We start from the raw sequence: 15,561 nt of genomic DNA, 5'->3' as shown, positions 1-15,561 counted from the left end.
TTGTTGCTGACTCTTTTCAATTCATAATTTGCTTTAGGCTCTGTTATTGCATGGATTTGCATACCTGTTTTATGGTATTCTAATACTGTTGGTTTAAAAAAAATGCCATTTCCTCTGAGTGCTCTTTTGAATATTTTATGTAAGCAATTTCATGTGTTTTCTCTACTTGCAAAAAGCAGGGAGAAACATCAGGGTTTTTCTAATCCACTTACAAGTAGGACAAGATTATAATATAAATACTTAAAAATCTTCTTGGGCAAGATTATATGAGATATTGAAAATCTTTTATGTTACAATATTATGAACTTTAGCACCCCTTTTAAATATAACAAATAATCTCAATGTTTAAGACTTTTACCATGTGGTGTATCTGCGACATTTTAAAATTAAGGGTGGTGGGTCTATTGAAGTATTATACCCTAGGATTTTAAAATTTGAAATTGATCTATCATCTATTAAAATACCTAAAAAGCAGTGGAAAATGTCCTCTGTACATTCACAGTTGTGTGTGCGCACTCATGTGTGCTTTTGAAGTAAGCAAGCTCAAGTTGCCTCATGGCGGCGGCTGTGGGGGGTGTTTTTCTCGCTTCACTCACTGAAGGTGTGCAAGATCTCTTCTTACAGGTTTGAGGCCTCAAACCTTCTGAGAGGACTCCCTGACTGCCTTGGAGCTGACGTTTCCTGTCACCGAGTAGGTACGCAAGCCATGATTGCTTTTAAAAATTATTTCTATCTGAGACTGTGTATTAGTAACTGCTTGGAAGCACATAGTCAAATAAGTCAAGGATGTGCAGGAGGTTCAAGGCACTTCAAAAAGGCTAAATACCTTTCCCCCTCAAACTGTGAAGTACCTTAGAATGGCATTGTTTTAACCTTTTCTTTTTACAAAGCATTAGGATCCTCTGTGTTTCAGGGAATCAGATCCTGCAATTAGCAACTTCTCATATCCTCTGTTGTCCCCCACCCACAGCCCTGATAATACCTGCAAATCTCTGGAATTTTCTGCTGTCAACCCATCAGTTCAAAAGCTTTAAAGCTGCCCTATCTCTACTCCCGACTTGTGTACATAAGAAGAGGTGTAAAGGTTGCCTCCCATCTGTGGAAGATGTTGACTGATAAGCCTAAGAAAGATGCTAGTCACGTACAAGTTGCCCTAGGGACTCCAGCTCCAGCTTCCTAGGCTTTGTTGGGAAATACTGCTGTAAAAGCTACTGCCAGAGTCAGGCTGTGTAGACAGCTTAGCCGGGGGCAACGGCAAGGTGGAAGTGGGGAATGTTCCGCTTAGTTCAAAACACCCGGGTTAGGCCTCTTGTCACCATGTTGTCAGCAGTCATGACGTGAAGGGAAGTTAACCCTGTGCATTGGGTACTTCGCTTGGTCTAGTACATTCCCTGTCATATCTTTTTCTTAGTACCTATGCACAAAGAACTTTAGTCTCTGGACCTCAGTTTCCTCACCTATTAAGTGGGGATAAAGATGTCTTTCTAGCCTATCTCACAGGGCTGTTAGATGGACATTAGTAGACAAAGGAGCATAAGAGGACTTTGAATTCAACTGAAATGTAATATTGTTTTACTAAAGGTTATTTTGGTTCTGTTTGAAATAAAATTGTCTTACTAAATAATTTTTGATTTATTGGCCGAGAAATTGAAATCCGTCCCAACGTGGCTAACATATCTACTGGGAACTGAGAAAGGCAGTTCTAATTAGTTGGTGGGGCGGGGGCGGGGAGGTGAGGTCTTGCCATTATATCTTCTGGTCATGGTGCAATAGACTGTATGATAACCAGCTAGATCCTGGAATATGACTGCCAAGTATTAGGTGGTGAGTCCATGGGCCGAAGACAGAGGTGGAGAACAGCCTAGGCCCTGTGTGTCTCTGCAGCTGAGTGGGACAAAGCCCAGGCAGCCTGGATGGGGCAGTTCGCTCCGCAGGCAGGGAGGGCAGTGAGGCATCGCTCTAGGCTACTGGGAAGGAGCAGCAAGCATGTGGCGGGAAATTGGGCCTTATTGTAAGGAAGGTGCCTGGCCCCCGGGGCAACAGGAGCACAGACCAGCGCACTGAAGCCCCGCCCGGGTTGGGCTGGGGATGGACCACACATGTGGATTGCCAGGACAGCTACTTAGAGAGGTTCACATTCCTCCCCATTGAACCAGCTATGATTGTAATGGTTTGTTAAACAAACAAAGGACCTAAAGCTGTGAATGGGGGAGAGAAAAGACTTAAGGTGAAAAGGAGAGGAGGCCCTGTTTGTTAGTGTTCCACCCTTTTTAAGCTTTCTCCCCCATTTCCTCAACATTCCTTTCCCCCTTTCAGAAAAGGCAGTGCAGTAACTTGCAAAAGTTACCGCCTTGTGTCTCCAACCTCGTTTCCTTTTAAATTGGAAATGGGAGGAAATATCTATCCCCTTACAAAGACAAAATGAGAAACCGGGGTCATCTTAAAGGAATAGGGATACCTATTTTTATATTTCTAACCAAGTGTTTCTGGGTGAAATTGCCTTGGCATCCTCTGAATTTATGGGACGTGCTGTGGAAGGCAAAGAGAAAGTTCTCACACAAGCACTGGGTAGTAACTCTGTCCCATAAATAAGGCAGGTGGCCGCAGAGGTGGGCAGCCCTCTGCTCCTGGAGGGAGGGGAGTGAGCGTTGGTGTGGTTGCAGCTGTTTTACTTTTTTATCCCTTGACTGTGTCCACAATTTATGGTCAGGTGAGTTCTGGATGTTCATCCATTGAAAATGTTTGGGGGGAAAAAGCTGTAAATTGTCTTTTAAAACTTCCAGTTACGTTTGTGTCTATTCAGTTAATCAGATTAGGTCTCAGGACTTCCTTGTGGAGGAGAAAAAGGAACCATTTAGGTTTTGCAAACAGTACTGTTACGTGTGCTATACATTATCCCTAAGGGGGGAGTCCGTCATCACTTTTCACTTTTTTGTGCACAGCAGTCTGTCCGTTTCCGTGCAACATCTTCCCTTTCTCTGGCCCCCAGGTTCCTCTGCCTGGCACACCAGCTCCATCCCCCCGCCCCCAGTGTGTTCACAGCGGCATTGCCTCCTTTATAGGCCAGTCTCCTGCTCCTCTTCTTACGCCCACACCCACCTTCCAGCCAAACTAGACCGCGGGATCCACACTGCCCTGTCCTGCTTCAGGCCTCTCTGCTTTCACATGGTCTTCCCTCGGCCTGAAGTAGACCTCCCGTTTCTCCACCTGGTTTGCTCTAAACCCAGCGTAGGTAGTCAAAATTATGAAAACTTAGAAAGTACAGATATTCAGAGAGAAACAAGAGTCCTCTCTAATTTGACCCCAGCAGCCCTTTGCTGACACATTGTTTTCTGTACTTTCAGTCCTTTTTAATTTTTTTAATTTAGAGACTGTTGTTTTAGGACAAAACCATCCACTCAAGTCTTGAGCATCCTTTCCTGATAACACTGTGTAACTTTCAAGGTTCCGTCCAGAGATTTGAACTCAGGAATCTGGCTTCCCATCACCCCTGTGACTCCTGAGCTTTTCTTGTTTTCTTTTCTCAGCGTGAGCCTTTGCTCTCACACACTTCCTGGGAAGGAATTGGGCTTTTCTCTTCCCTAGAATAGTCACCGTGTTAGGACCATAGACCCGGCCGATAATTAGGTAGGTAAGTTGGGAAAGATTGCCACTGTCAGCTATAGAAACACACCCCAAAGGGCGTCAAGGGGGATAGTCGCAGCTTTGTTGGGAGGGAGGAGGGGGATATGTTTCCAGCTGTCACAAAGGAGTATCCCTGCCACTGACTTTAATGACTAGAAAATCTTATCCTAATACCAGAGGCTCTTGTCTGGATTTCAAGTCTGCGCTCCACCCCTCCCCCACCCCCCCCAACGTGCTACCTAGAGTTCATTAACAGTCTTCCTGAAACATTCCGTCCCATCTCAGCTTGAGAACCAGGCCTGGTCCTTGCGCTTCCCTCTCCGGATGCACATACCTATTTTGCTTGCTTGGCGACCTTTGTCTGTTTCTTCCTAAATGTTCATATTTAAAAACACCGTGTAAGAGGTGGGTCGGGGAGGCATGGGGAGGATTTCAGACTCCGTAAAGATATTTCCTTTCCCTCCCCTTGCCTCATAGATGTTAAGCTGAGTGACCATCTCGTCGAGGTGCTTTGGCCCGGTCTGGGGGGCCCTGAGCTGTGTAAGCCCCCTGCTTCCACTCCTTACAGGCGCGGGAGGCAGTGGGGTCCTTATAGGCTGCTTTCAGGTGACACCTCTGGGAGCCTGGCTCCCGGTCAACAGTCCCCTTTTGCCCTTGCTGGTTTGGTTTTTCTCAGTCTTCTGCAGCTCACTGAGGCTCACACTCCTGGGCTTGTGCTTTTTCCAGTTCTTCCTCCCCTCCCAGTCAAGGCAGAGCTATGGGCGTTCTCTCTCTGTGTCTGCCTGTGCCTCTCCCCACCTTTGTGTAGAGTGGCTAGTCTTGACTAAATCAGTTACATGTTATCTTCCATCTGCTAAACACATCATGACAACAAAAGGCTCTCATCTGTTAGAAAAGAAAAGAAAAAGGCCTACCTCTCCTAGTAGGAGAAAGTGGGCAACCAGACAGGATTTTTGAGCTGTTAGGGTCTTGGTTTGTACTATCACCAGCTAGAAATTATTTGGAACATCTCATCAAGTTTTTTAAAATGCAGGCTGAATTCTCATTTTGCTTCTTTTTATCACCATGGACTTGTCACTGCACTGTCTTACCTAAGAGGAACTGAGGGAATGAATTTAAAGGCAAAAAGGCTTCTGTTCTTGAAGCCTCCGAGAATTACATGCCCCCACAAGCCTGCTTCCCTCAGGCTCCACAGTGCAGAGTAGATCTCTTAAGAGGGGATCAGTCTAGCTGCAGCCTGTTGCAGAGAAAACAAACCCCACCCTACCCCCAGGACACCCCACTGTACATGCCAAACCGCTCCGGGGAAGACCAACATGGATGATCAAGGTTGAGCATGTGAGACTGTGGACACCCACGCAGAGCCCAGGGTAGTTTATAGTAGAAGCCAGACTCAGAATAGTATCCACTTCCCTGCAGCCACGGGTACCGCTCGCTGTTCCTTAGTTGGAAGATAACCTCAGCACCTCCTCCGTGCTGGAGATCTCCTGGCTGGCCTGAGTACCCATTGCTGCTGTTTAATCATTCAGCCGTATCTGACTCTTTGTGACCTCATGGACTGTAGCTTGCCAGGCTCCTCTGTCCATGGGATTTCCCAGGCAGGAATACTGGAGTGGGTTACCATTTCCTTCTGCAGGAGATCTTCCCGACCCAGGGATCTAACCTGGGTCTCCTGCATTGGAAGGTGGGTTCTTTACCACCGAGCCACCAGTGAAGCCCCGCATACCCATTAGGTACCGTTAAACTCAACACAGCTAAAACCAAACTCCAAATTCCTGGTTTTGCTAGGTTTTTCTTCTGGGTCTTGATCTTTCTTTCCCTCTCCACCATCACTCTCCCCCTCTTTCCTTTAAACTTTTCTAAAATCTTATTTGACTACAGTGGTCACTCCTTGTCTGAGATTTCCTTTTCCATGATTTCAGTTACCCATAGTCAACCTTGGTCTGAAAATGGAAGATTCTGAAATAAGTAATTCATCAGTTTTAAATTGCACACCATTCTGAGTAGCATGGTGAAGTGGTCGTACCAGTGTGTTCATCCTACCCAGAACGTGAATCTTTCCTTCTCCCAGCATACCCTGCCTAGTGGTCATTAGTTGCCAGCTCAGTTATCAGACTGCCTGTGCGTATCACAGAGTTACCTGTGTTCAGGTAGCCCTCGTTTGACTTAGTAAGCGCAGAAGTGATGATGCTGGCAATTTGGATGAGCCAACAAGAAGCCATGAAGTGCTTCCTTTAAGTGGAAAGATGAAACTTATAACTTCATAAAGAGAAAAATCATATGTTTAGGTTGTTAAGATGGAATCTTCTATCTGAAATTGGGAGGAAGGAAAAAAACTCGTGCTAGTTTTGCTGTTGCACTTCAAACCACAAACATTATGGCTGCAGTTCATAAGTGCTTAGAAAAAGACATTATATTTGTACAATAAGATACTTTGGGGAAAATATTTTGAAAGAGAGGGGAACCCCATTCATGCAACTTTGAGTACAGTGTTTTGTTATAATGGTTCCATTTTACCATTGTTGTTAATTCCTAGTTGTGCCTAATTTCTAAATCAAGCTTTGTCATAGGTATGTATAGGAAAAAACATAAGGTTTGGTAGTGGGCTCAGGCATCTACTGAGGGTCTTGAACGTATCTCCTGTGGATAAGGGGGCCGACTAGAATAGGTTCCTGTTGTCCCATGAGTCCTGGCATTCCCTGCCCCTTTCAGTTTGGCTCCTGTTGGTTTTTGTAGCTCTCGGAGGTGTAGATTCTTGTGCCATTTATGCCTTTCCCATCACGCCTCCTATTCCTGTTGCGACAGTGTCTCATTGGCATTCTTCTACTTGTTTCTACTACTTCTCTCTCTACCCCTCTCACTCTTACCTCCACATAAACCTGGAGTTAGTGGCTACCCTTGACTGCATAGGTTAGTCAGTCTGCTAAAATATTACAGCAGAAAAGCCTTCCTTCTCCCAGTGCAACAGAGCAAGTACATCACTAACACTTCATGATTTGGTCTCTGTCTCTCCAGCCTGTTTGTCCCTGGTGCCTGCATGTTTACATTCGTTTCTAGTCACGCTGAAGTAGTTACTTTCACGTACCTTGTGTTGATTCATTCCCTTGGCCTGAAATAGACCACTCCCCCCTTGAATACCAGGTAGTTGCTGGCTCAGCTTAAATTTTGGCTTCTCCGTGAAACCTCTCCTCATCCCCCAAGGAAGAGAAGTTATTCCATCAATAGTCATAGGGTAAATGTATAAGGGAAATTATTCTAATGGTGGACCAATAGATGAAATCTGGATAAATTATTATCCATTCTGAGTTTCAATGATTGTTTTCACTTTTTTTCATGTGTGAGTCTTTATAGAGCAGTTTAATTGCATCATATCTTAATTCCTAAGGAAAAGAGCATCTTCGAATGCAAAAAGCCTCACTCCAGTCCTGGGTGTTGTCTCTTTCCCTTCCACTGGGCATTACTTGGTTTTGCCTGACTTTCTGGTTTTTGCCAGTCTAATTGAGGTGTGTGGGTTAAGAAATAAAACAAAAAATGTCAGATGTGATAAGTGCATGACACAAGAAAAGAAAGAAAGGCAGGAAACAGAGGCATAAGGTGTGCCGGGGTAGGGTAGAGCTGGTCCCAGATTAAATTACTCAGGATTGAAGTTTTGCCAGTCAAGAAGAGGGAAGACCCAAAGAATAAAATATATAAGGGAAATTATTTTAATGATGGAACAAGAGATGAAACCTGGATAAAATTGTACATATTTTCATTTGTTTTATTGACTATTTGAGTTTCTCTGTGAAATACCTTTTTATTTTTTCTTGCCTGAAGGTTTAAGTTTTGTTTTAAATATGAAGTCTGTAATCTTTCTGGGATTAATTTTATATAGATGTATGTAGGAATCCAGTTTCCTTATGGATAACCAATTATTAAGTAGTCCGAGCTTCCCCAGGGATTGCAGTGCCAGCCCTGTTGTATATTAAGTTTCTGTACAAAAGGGGATCTGTTTCTAGGCTATTCATTCTACTTGCATTGGTCCACTTGTCTAATCCTAGGCCTATATCATACTGCCTTAATTACTGTAGCTTTTTAAAAAATGTTTTTATCTGTTATCTTTCACCATTTCCTCTGTGATCAGTTTATAGGATGATGAGTATGATCCAGTCGAATGGGGAAAGTCTTGATACTGTTGATTTTTCCTCCTCAGTATAAAAGTTTAGAACAATCTTGTCAAGTTCCAACAAAGAACCTTGTTGAATTTTTATTAGAACTTCACTGAATCAGTATATTAATATGAAGATAAATAGGTAACTGAATATTACAATAATACTATCTGTATTTCTCTATTCATGAACATGGTATGTTTCTCAATTTATTTAGGTTTTCTTTTATGTCTTTCAGTAGAATTTTATAGTTTCTCCATAACTATTTTATCTTTGGTTAGACTTACTTTAGATATCTTTGCTTTGTGGCTAATTAATTTTAAATTATATTCTGTTTGCTGGCATTTAGAAATGCAATTGATTTGTATTTTGACTTTTGTAACCAAATACCTTGTCAGAATTCCTAATTCTCACATTCTCTGTGTGGATTCTTTGGGGTTTTCTGTATAGATAGTCATCTGTAAATATCGAAATGTTTATTCTATCCCAGTGTTGTCTTTTTATTGCTTTATCATATGAACCACAACTTCTAATACAAATCTTTAACAAGAAATGGTGATAGATAGGCACCTTATTCACATAGCAAAGTTGCTAACTGTTTCATTAACTTAAAAATTATCTCTTCTTTCCTGCTTCTTAGTCTAATGATATATATTTTAACCATTCAAGCTATGGATAATTTTACTCTTAGTCAGTCTCTGGGTTATATTAGCTGTATTGTAAAAGGTTGTTTCATGGTGCTAATCACTAGGTGAGCACTAGAACTAACAAAGATGTAGAAATAGCAGGTACCGTCAGAAGAGGCCACAGTGGCACACCTCTAAGGTGCCTTAGAGTCCTCGGGGGTTTATTCGAAGGGCAGATTCTCAGGTGTTCCCCCAGCAAGTCTGACTCAAATGCCTACCCCCGCCCCTGGGGTCTTGCACTTGTCACTGCCCTTCTTGTTATTGTTTGTTGTTTTCTTTTTTAAAATCCTGTTCTTCATTTAGGGATCTCTTGATTCTCTCTAGAATATTAATGATAGTTGTTTCTAAAGTTTTCTTTTTTCTCCATACAGTCCTTTTCTTCTTCTTCTTTAACCTAGCTGCTTTCTTCTGTTTGTTCTGTGTCGCTTTTTCCTAGTAGGTGCTTGCTTCTGATTTCTGGTGATCCTCAGCTGCCTGACTTGTGAGTGGAGCCATAAAAAAGCTGATGGGAGCTTTGTGTACGTAGATAGGCTTTGTCAACAAGGGCTTCGTTGTCGGGTAATACGGGTAAACCCTTCAGGACTGCCATTTGTCCTTGTCGTGAGCTCTTTTCTCTTGGGCCAGTCAGCTTTCCCAGAGAAGACTCTTTCAGTCTCCTGTCTTGGAGAGTATAATAGGCCTGGCTGCCATTGTTCTGATCGCCAAATAGGGGAAGTATGCAGACGTCCACTTAATTCACCCTGTTTCAGCACAGTACCCACTTCTCATACCCTCTGTCGGGAGGGGGTCAGAGCGCTGAATGCACTGCCAGACTTGAAACCACTCTTTCTGTTTCTATGCCCACATGCATCCCCACTTCCAGAAGTTCCTAGTCCCTAAATTTGAGCCTTTGATGGTTGCTTCATAGCTTTTCATCACTGCCTTAGAATTCAGCTTTCTTGGGACAGCTAAATCAGTTCCTGCTTGTTTACCTACTTTCCAAAATGTTGTTGCTCTTTTCTCCTTTCCTGTTATCTTAGGCTGTGTTTTTTTGCGGGAAAAAAATCTCATTTATACTATTTTTTTAATTAATTTATTTTAAATGAAACAAAGATGGATATTTTTAATGATAAAAAGTACAATTCACAAAGACGATAGACATCATGCACCATTAGACACTTTCATTAATACTGTTTTAATAGAGTTTCAGGAGAGACTGAGGCTGCATACTTTAATTCGGTTTACCATCTTTAACTTGACATTATTACCATTACTTGTGACTAGAAGGTTAGCACCCTATCCTTTTTCATATTTTTCTTAGTGTGTAGATTTGATGTTCTGAAGCTGCAGTATAATTTTCTCTCTAAATATGAGATAAACAATTCACTTCAGCCTTCTGGCTTATTTTAGGCCTCATTTCTAAGAAAATAAGAGCTTAGTCACAGGTTAACAAAATGAAATCTCTCCAGGTGACAGTTTAAAAGAGTCAGTAGGCAGCAAAGCTGATGGCTTGGCAGGCTGGGGAGGTGGGGCCTCGTTGTGCGCGGCACTCCCCACAGCAGCACGGGCAGGGGTGGAAGGGGGCAAGAGCCAGTGCCTCCCGCCACCAAGAGCAGATTGTCTCACACGTTTAAAGTGGATATGTGTACCCGGCATTGAATAGTTCTGGAGGGAACACAGAGGAACCCTCTGTGGAAGTAGTTTCTCACCAAACCAGTCCTCCCTTCTGAGCCTGGGTTTTCCATGCTCAGCACCTCCACCATGGCCCCCTTAGCCCGAATTCCCTGTGGGCTCACCTGGACTTTGGTAATCACTTCCTCAGTGGTCTCCCCATTTCACCATCTCACCATGTGGAAGAGATGCTCATTCCTCTGCCCGGGAATGACGAGGGAAGCAGGAGTTGGCCAGGTAGATCCTGGGTGGCAGGACAGTCCAGGAAGGGGCATGGTGTGGAAAAGACAGAAGCATGAGTGATGTTGAGCATGTTAAGCAAATAGCCAGTGGGTTGATCTGCAGCCTCAGTTGCCTTTTGGCCACTGTGGGGCAGACGTCTGCAGACGTGGTGGGGTGACAGGCTTTGAGGGTCCAACCTAGAATGCAACCTACCCAGGAAGCTTCTTCCAAGTGGTATGTCAACTCAGGTGTTGTGGATTTTAATGATGGTCTGTTAGTACTTTATTGAGGATGTGCTCACGCATACACACTTTAGTAAAAGATTTTTAAAGATGCTGACAAATGAATCCCTGTGATTTGGAAGGCATTCTGCCCTCTAGTCAAAAGGTAGGCCTGTCTTACATGATAGGACCTATTATATTATCATCTGTACCCCTATTTGAAATGAAATTTGTACAAATTGTTTATTGCTTGAATTTCCAAAGAACATTATTGTAGTGCTCTTCCCTCACCTCCTTTTTTTTAACCTTCACCTGATAAAATGCAGTGATTGAGGCATAAAATATATGGCCTGTGGCTTAGGAATTGTCAGTGACTTTGTGAAGAGTCAAACTGAACTGATGGCACAAAGAGGGATTTTTCTCTCTTGTCATCTAAGTCAGTGTCCTTTAATCTGTTTAAATCTAGAATCCCTTAGAAAATCTGAAGATAGCTGTGGTCCCTCTCCTTGCAAGAACTGCAATACATATGCCTCCAAATTTTCCACAGAATTTTGGAGAATTCAGTCATGGGCCCTGGAAACTCTGCCATGGACCCCACTTAAAAACCTCTGTTCTAAGTGAAGGCTGAAAACCCAGCCACAGCCATCTGGTAGGGGACTCAACAGGCCTCGCATCTATAATCCTCAGCCAAGTTATGAGTCCAGCCCTGGGAGCTCCCCTTTACTGATTAGACATGTAATGAGCCCCAACTCTTCTGGCATCTACTTGCTCAGGTACAAGACCTATCACATGTCACAGTGCTCGTGCATAATAGAAAATTAGCAGCAGCAGCCACCTGGAGGTTCTGAGACTCTTCTTCCTCCTGCTGATGTTTCTGGATGGCTTTTTCATGGTAGAGACTTGCTACTAGAGTCCTTCAAATATGGAGGGCAGCACCTCTCTAGAAGCCTCCTGGAGCCAAATAAACAGGGAATTTCCACCTGCCCTGCTCCACGATTGAATGTTTCATATTGTGTGAGTATAAGAAGAAACAGAACTTTTAAAACTGACCTTAACACATTTATATAAAAGCCATCCTAGGTTTCAGGAGTATGAGTGGAAAAGAAATGTTTAGAATAGAACCTTCTTATCCACAAGGAGTAGTGATGAATGGAGTCAAAAAAAAAAAAAACAAACTTAAGAGTACCCATGTTGGAAGACTAAAAATGGAAATTCAATTTCCTCCCAGAAATGGGCCTTGCATTGTGTCACTGGGGACAATGGAAATAGAAGCCAGAAGTCATAGTTTATTTTAAGAATGTTGTAAAACATTTGTCCCCCATTAGCTGATTGTGTTACGCAGCACTGGGGACGTCCTGGAACTCCACTTGTGCTCTGACCTCTCCCTCCACCGCCGTATACCACCAGCCCTCAGGGAACACAGTCCTTCCTGGCTGTTGCCATATATATATGTTCTTATTCCAATCTGATCCTCTCTCATCCCCAAAATAATCAGCACGAACAGAATGAAGCAGATGGCACAAGCCTTCTTTGGCATACGGGCAGATCTGTATCACTCACTCAGTATTTTTAGAATCAAGGGGATTGAAAATTATGTCCTGAGTTGTTTTGGGGGAAGACTTACTCTCTTTCCAGGGTGACAGGTGCTGAAATATTACCATATTTAAGACTCAAATTCAATCTGTATGTCAGGTCACAGGGCAGACTGATGATCATTGGGACCATCCCTTTGTTAGTTCTCTGTTTAGGATTGTTGGCAGTTGGCCAAATAATAGAAAGTTCATCACAAGTCTGTTTCAAGGGTGTGGCCAGAGCTCATCAGGTTTCAAGGAAAGATTGGAATCGGCAGCAGCCAGCCAGTACTGATCAAGTACATGGTGATGGGAGATGTTGTATTATCCACACAGCTTATTTTTTAAAAATAGCTGAGCTTTGATCCTCAGCCACAGTGAATTTATAATCTGCTGAGAAAGGCTATGTTTATAGAAGTTTGTGATTATATCATGAAAACAGTGCAAGTATTTATATTTGAAGATCCATATTAATGAATTACACAGTTATGGTGAATGAAATGTTATAACTACTAGTGAATTTGAATACATCATTTAATAAAAAGCCTTCCTGAAGAAACTAAGGAATGCTTACTGTAATAAAGTAATTGAGTTCAACGTTTGAGGACCAATTTTGCACGTAGGGTTGGACTGGGTGTATTTAACACAGAGACTTAAAACTCAAAAAGCTAAGAAAAGTCTTGGGCAAAGACATTAATGCAATAAGTTAAATAAGTGTAAAAATGTTTATGTGACTTAATGTTATGTTGTTCTCTGCAAGTTTAACAGGGGAAGAGTTGGAGGAAATGTCTCACATTTAAATACAGTATAGTCATGTCTAAAATGCCTTGATTGTACACCCAACCATCTTTGAAGGTCCGAGGGAAATGTAGTGACGTCTACAACTTGTTGGACTTTTGAATCTAGGGAAGTAACTAGAAGGTGGATTTGGGAAGCTTTATTCAATGCTAATGGGCAGGTACTTTTTCTTTAATTGAAAAAATCTGATTTTTCCTTTTTATTCTTGGTGTGTTGGTGAGCAGACATTGGTATCTGTTGAGAAACAAAGACCTCAGGCAACTTTCTACTTGCAGCTTCATACGTCCTGTGTGTCTTGAGCACGGCTTCTGGCTCCTCCAACTATGAGTAACAGATGATAAAGTATATGTGGGGAGAGGACGTGTGTCTCTTTTCCATTACATCCATAGCGAGTGGTTCAAACTGTGTGCCAGTTTGCAGCTGATGGTTTCTACTTTTAATCCCAGTGTTTATAAATACTACCATATATTTGTATGGTGTGTTTTTAGATTACAGAGTGCTTTCAAGATTCATCTTGCTTCAGTTGGTTGTCCCCACTGGCTCATTTACATGCATCATGTAAATATTACAAATGAGGAAGCTGAAACTTAGGCGCTAACAAATGGATGAGCTGGAATTTGAACCACGGAGTCTGTCTACTATATTCATAAATGACTGGAGCTGGATATACACTTTCTGTGCTTCAGGGGAATGCATGAGGGCGAATCAGAGCCTAGTTGTGTCTGAGGAAAGTGTCAGCTTCACCTTCACCCCTTGTGGCTCCTGTTTTCCAGCACAGCAGCCACTAGCTTTGTGTGGGTACTTAAATGACAACGTCAGTTTCTCAGCATCACATTTGAGTGTTCAGTAGCCATTCATTTCCATCACAGAAAGTTCTGTTGGACACTGGTCATTTCTCATAAATGCAGGAGTTGGGGAGAATCACTTTAGAGTATATATGCAGAGGGTTAGTGTAGATGAGAAAATATAAAATCTCACCACCAGACCAGCTCCTTCTCTTAAGTGACTAATGCTATTTTGAGTTCAGCTATAAAGAGAACAAGAAAAAAAAATGAATTTCAAGCTTCATATTGTGTATACATTTTAATCTCTTAAAATAGACCTGGAAAACACAGCAATCTCAAATGAATGAGTATATTTAATGATGATGATAAATTCTGTGCCTTTTATGGCTGGGCCAGTGTTATGGCCAGACTCAGGCTGGATGGAGAAGTAGGACACACCATGAATCCTGGCAGCAGAAACTCGGCCACACAGGATAGAATTCCTGGAAGGAATTACTTTGTCTGTGGCCAGGGTGCTTGGGATGCCTGGAGGCTGGGCCATGGGGTGAACTAGCGCACGGTGAGGGAACGGGGAGTTGGAGGAGAGGGGCTTGGACGGGGCCGGGACAGGGGTTCAGTTCAGATCATACTTGGTCCCAGAGGAGTCTCTGTGTGCTGCCATCAGAAAGGAGGCTTGGTGCCAAGGTGCTGGCTGAGAACGCCGGTGTCCCCAGCTTTGGATCAGTGCTTGAAGCTTCAGGTCAAAGTGCACACGTCAGCTCTGAAGGTTCCAGGCAGGTGGGGCAGGACAGCGAGGGGTATCTGCCCGGTGTCGGCTCCTTGTGAACTCTGACCAGACATGAAAAACATCTGAGCTAGTTGATGAGGAATACGAAAAGGTGCCTGCAGTTTTTGCCCCTTAGAAAAGGAATGTGTGTTTGTCTACGTGCTGATATAAAGATGCTTGAACTTTTTACTATAGTAAACTTTTACTGTAGTAAAACTTCATCTAGCTAGACTCCAGCTTTCTGATCTGAAAATAACTCCAGAGGTAAGTAAAAATTAACTGAACAGTAAAGAGCAGCTCTAAAAGAGTTGGCAATAAATGAATGACTGCAGGGACTAGACGCCTCGAAGGCCTGCCGAGATTGGTCAGGTCCACACACATGCCCTGCTCACTTGACAAAGTTCAGAAAAGGCTGGCCTGTGTGCAGACATTACTCCAGTGTGTTTAATGTTAGCAGACAGTATGCTTTTTTTTTAAGTATTGGCACTTGAAAGGTTAACATCCGTTGCGTGAGAATTCTCTTTCGCTAGAATAGCATGGGGTTCTAGGTCGCCAGGCTTTTCCTGTGTTGTTGTTGATGCTGTGTTCATGTTGCTGTTTTGGACTCTTAAGGCTCCCAAGTGATGGGTCTGTTGGCAGAAAAAGAAAAGCCTGGACTTGGGTGATCTGCCTGGGTTGCAAGGATGGTAAGATCTGGGATTGCAGACAGGCTAAGGCGGCAAGCCCGTGTCCTAGGAGTGGCCTTCCAGCAGGTAGCTCCCCCCGCCCGCCACCCCTGCCGGGCAGGGCTGGGGAATGAGGAAGTGTTCCCACAGACTAAAGGGAAAAAGAGGAGTGGATGGTTTCCTGGAAGATGGTGCCTGCATACCAGAATGTGCTGAGCTGTGCCCCAGCCGTCATCACTCTTGTCTTTGTGTGAATCTCGTCTCCCCTTCAAAGGCAACACCTCAGTGAATGAAACTAGCTCTATTCTCACTTTGTTTACGCCGTAGACTTGAGTCCTTCTGCACGGTAACCTCACAAACAAATCAACTTAGATATATACAAATGATTTCGTCTCATCCCCTGGAAGTTTAAACAGGTGTGATAA

At 43.2% G+C, this 15,561-nt stretch overlaps 1 protein-coding gene across 8 annotated transcripts in view; it reads left to right on the top strand.

The window, feature by feature from the left end:
* Positions 1 to 15,561, top strand: part of PLAGL1 (PLAG1 like zinc finger 1) — a 56,301-nt gene that overhangs the window by 33,888 nt on the left and 6,852 nt on the right. For 5 of the 8 annotated variants that reach the window (XM_061428193.1, XM_061428195.1, XM_061428197.1 and 2 more), the window contains exon 5: positions 625 to 695. The exons of 2 other annotated variants lie outside the window; for them this stretch is intronic. The gene's annotated coding sequence lies outside the window, so the exon portion shown is untranslated. Of the gene's footprint in view, positions 1 to 610; positions 696 to 15,561 lie in introns of all 8 variants that reach the window. One more of the 8 variants, XM_061428194.1, reaches the window with a different exon arrangement.

Source organism: Bos javanicus, chromosome 9, assembly GCF_032452875.1.
Source record: "Bos javanicus breed banteng chromosome 9, ARS-OSU_banteng_1.0, whole genome shotgun sequence".
NCBI lineage: Eukaryota > Metazoa > Chordata > Mammalia > Artiodactyla > Bovidae > Bos > Bos javanicus.
This window is presented reverse-complemented; position numbering and strand designations above follow the sequence as displayed.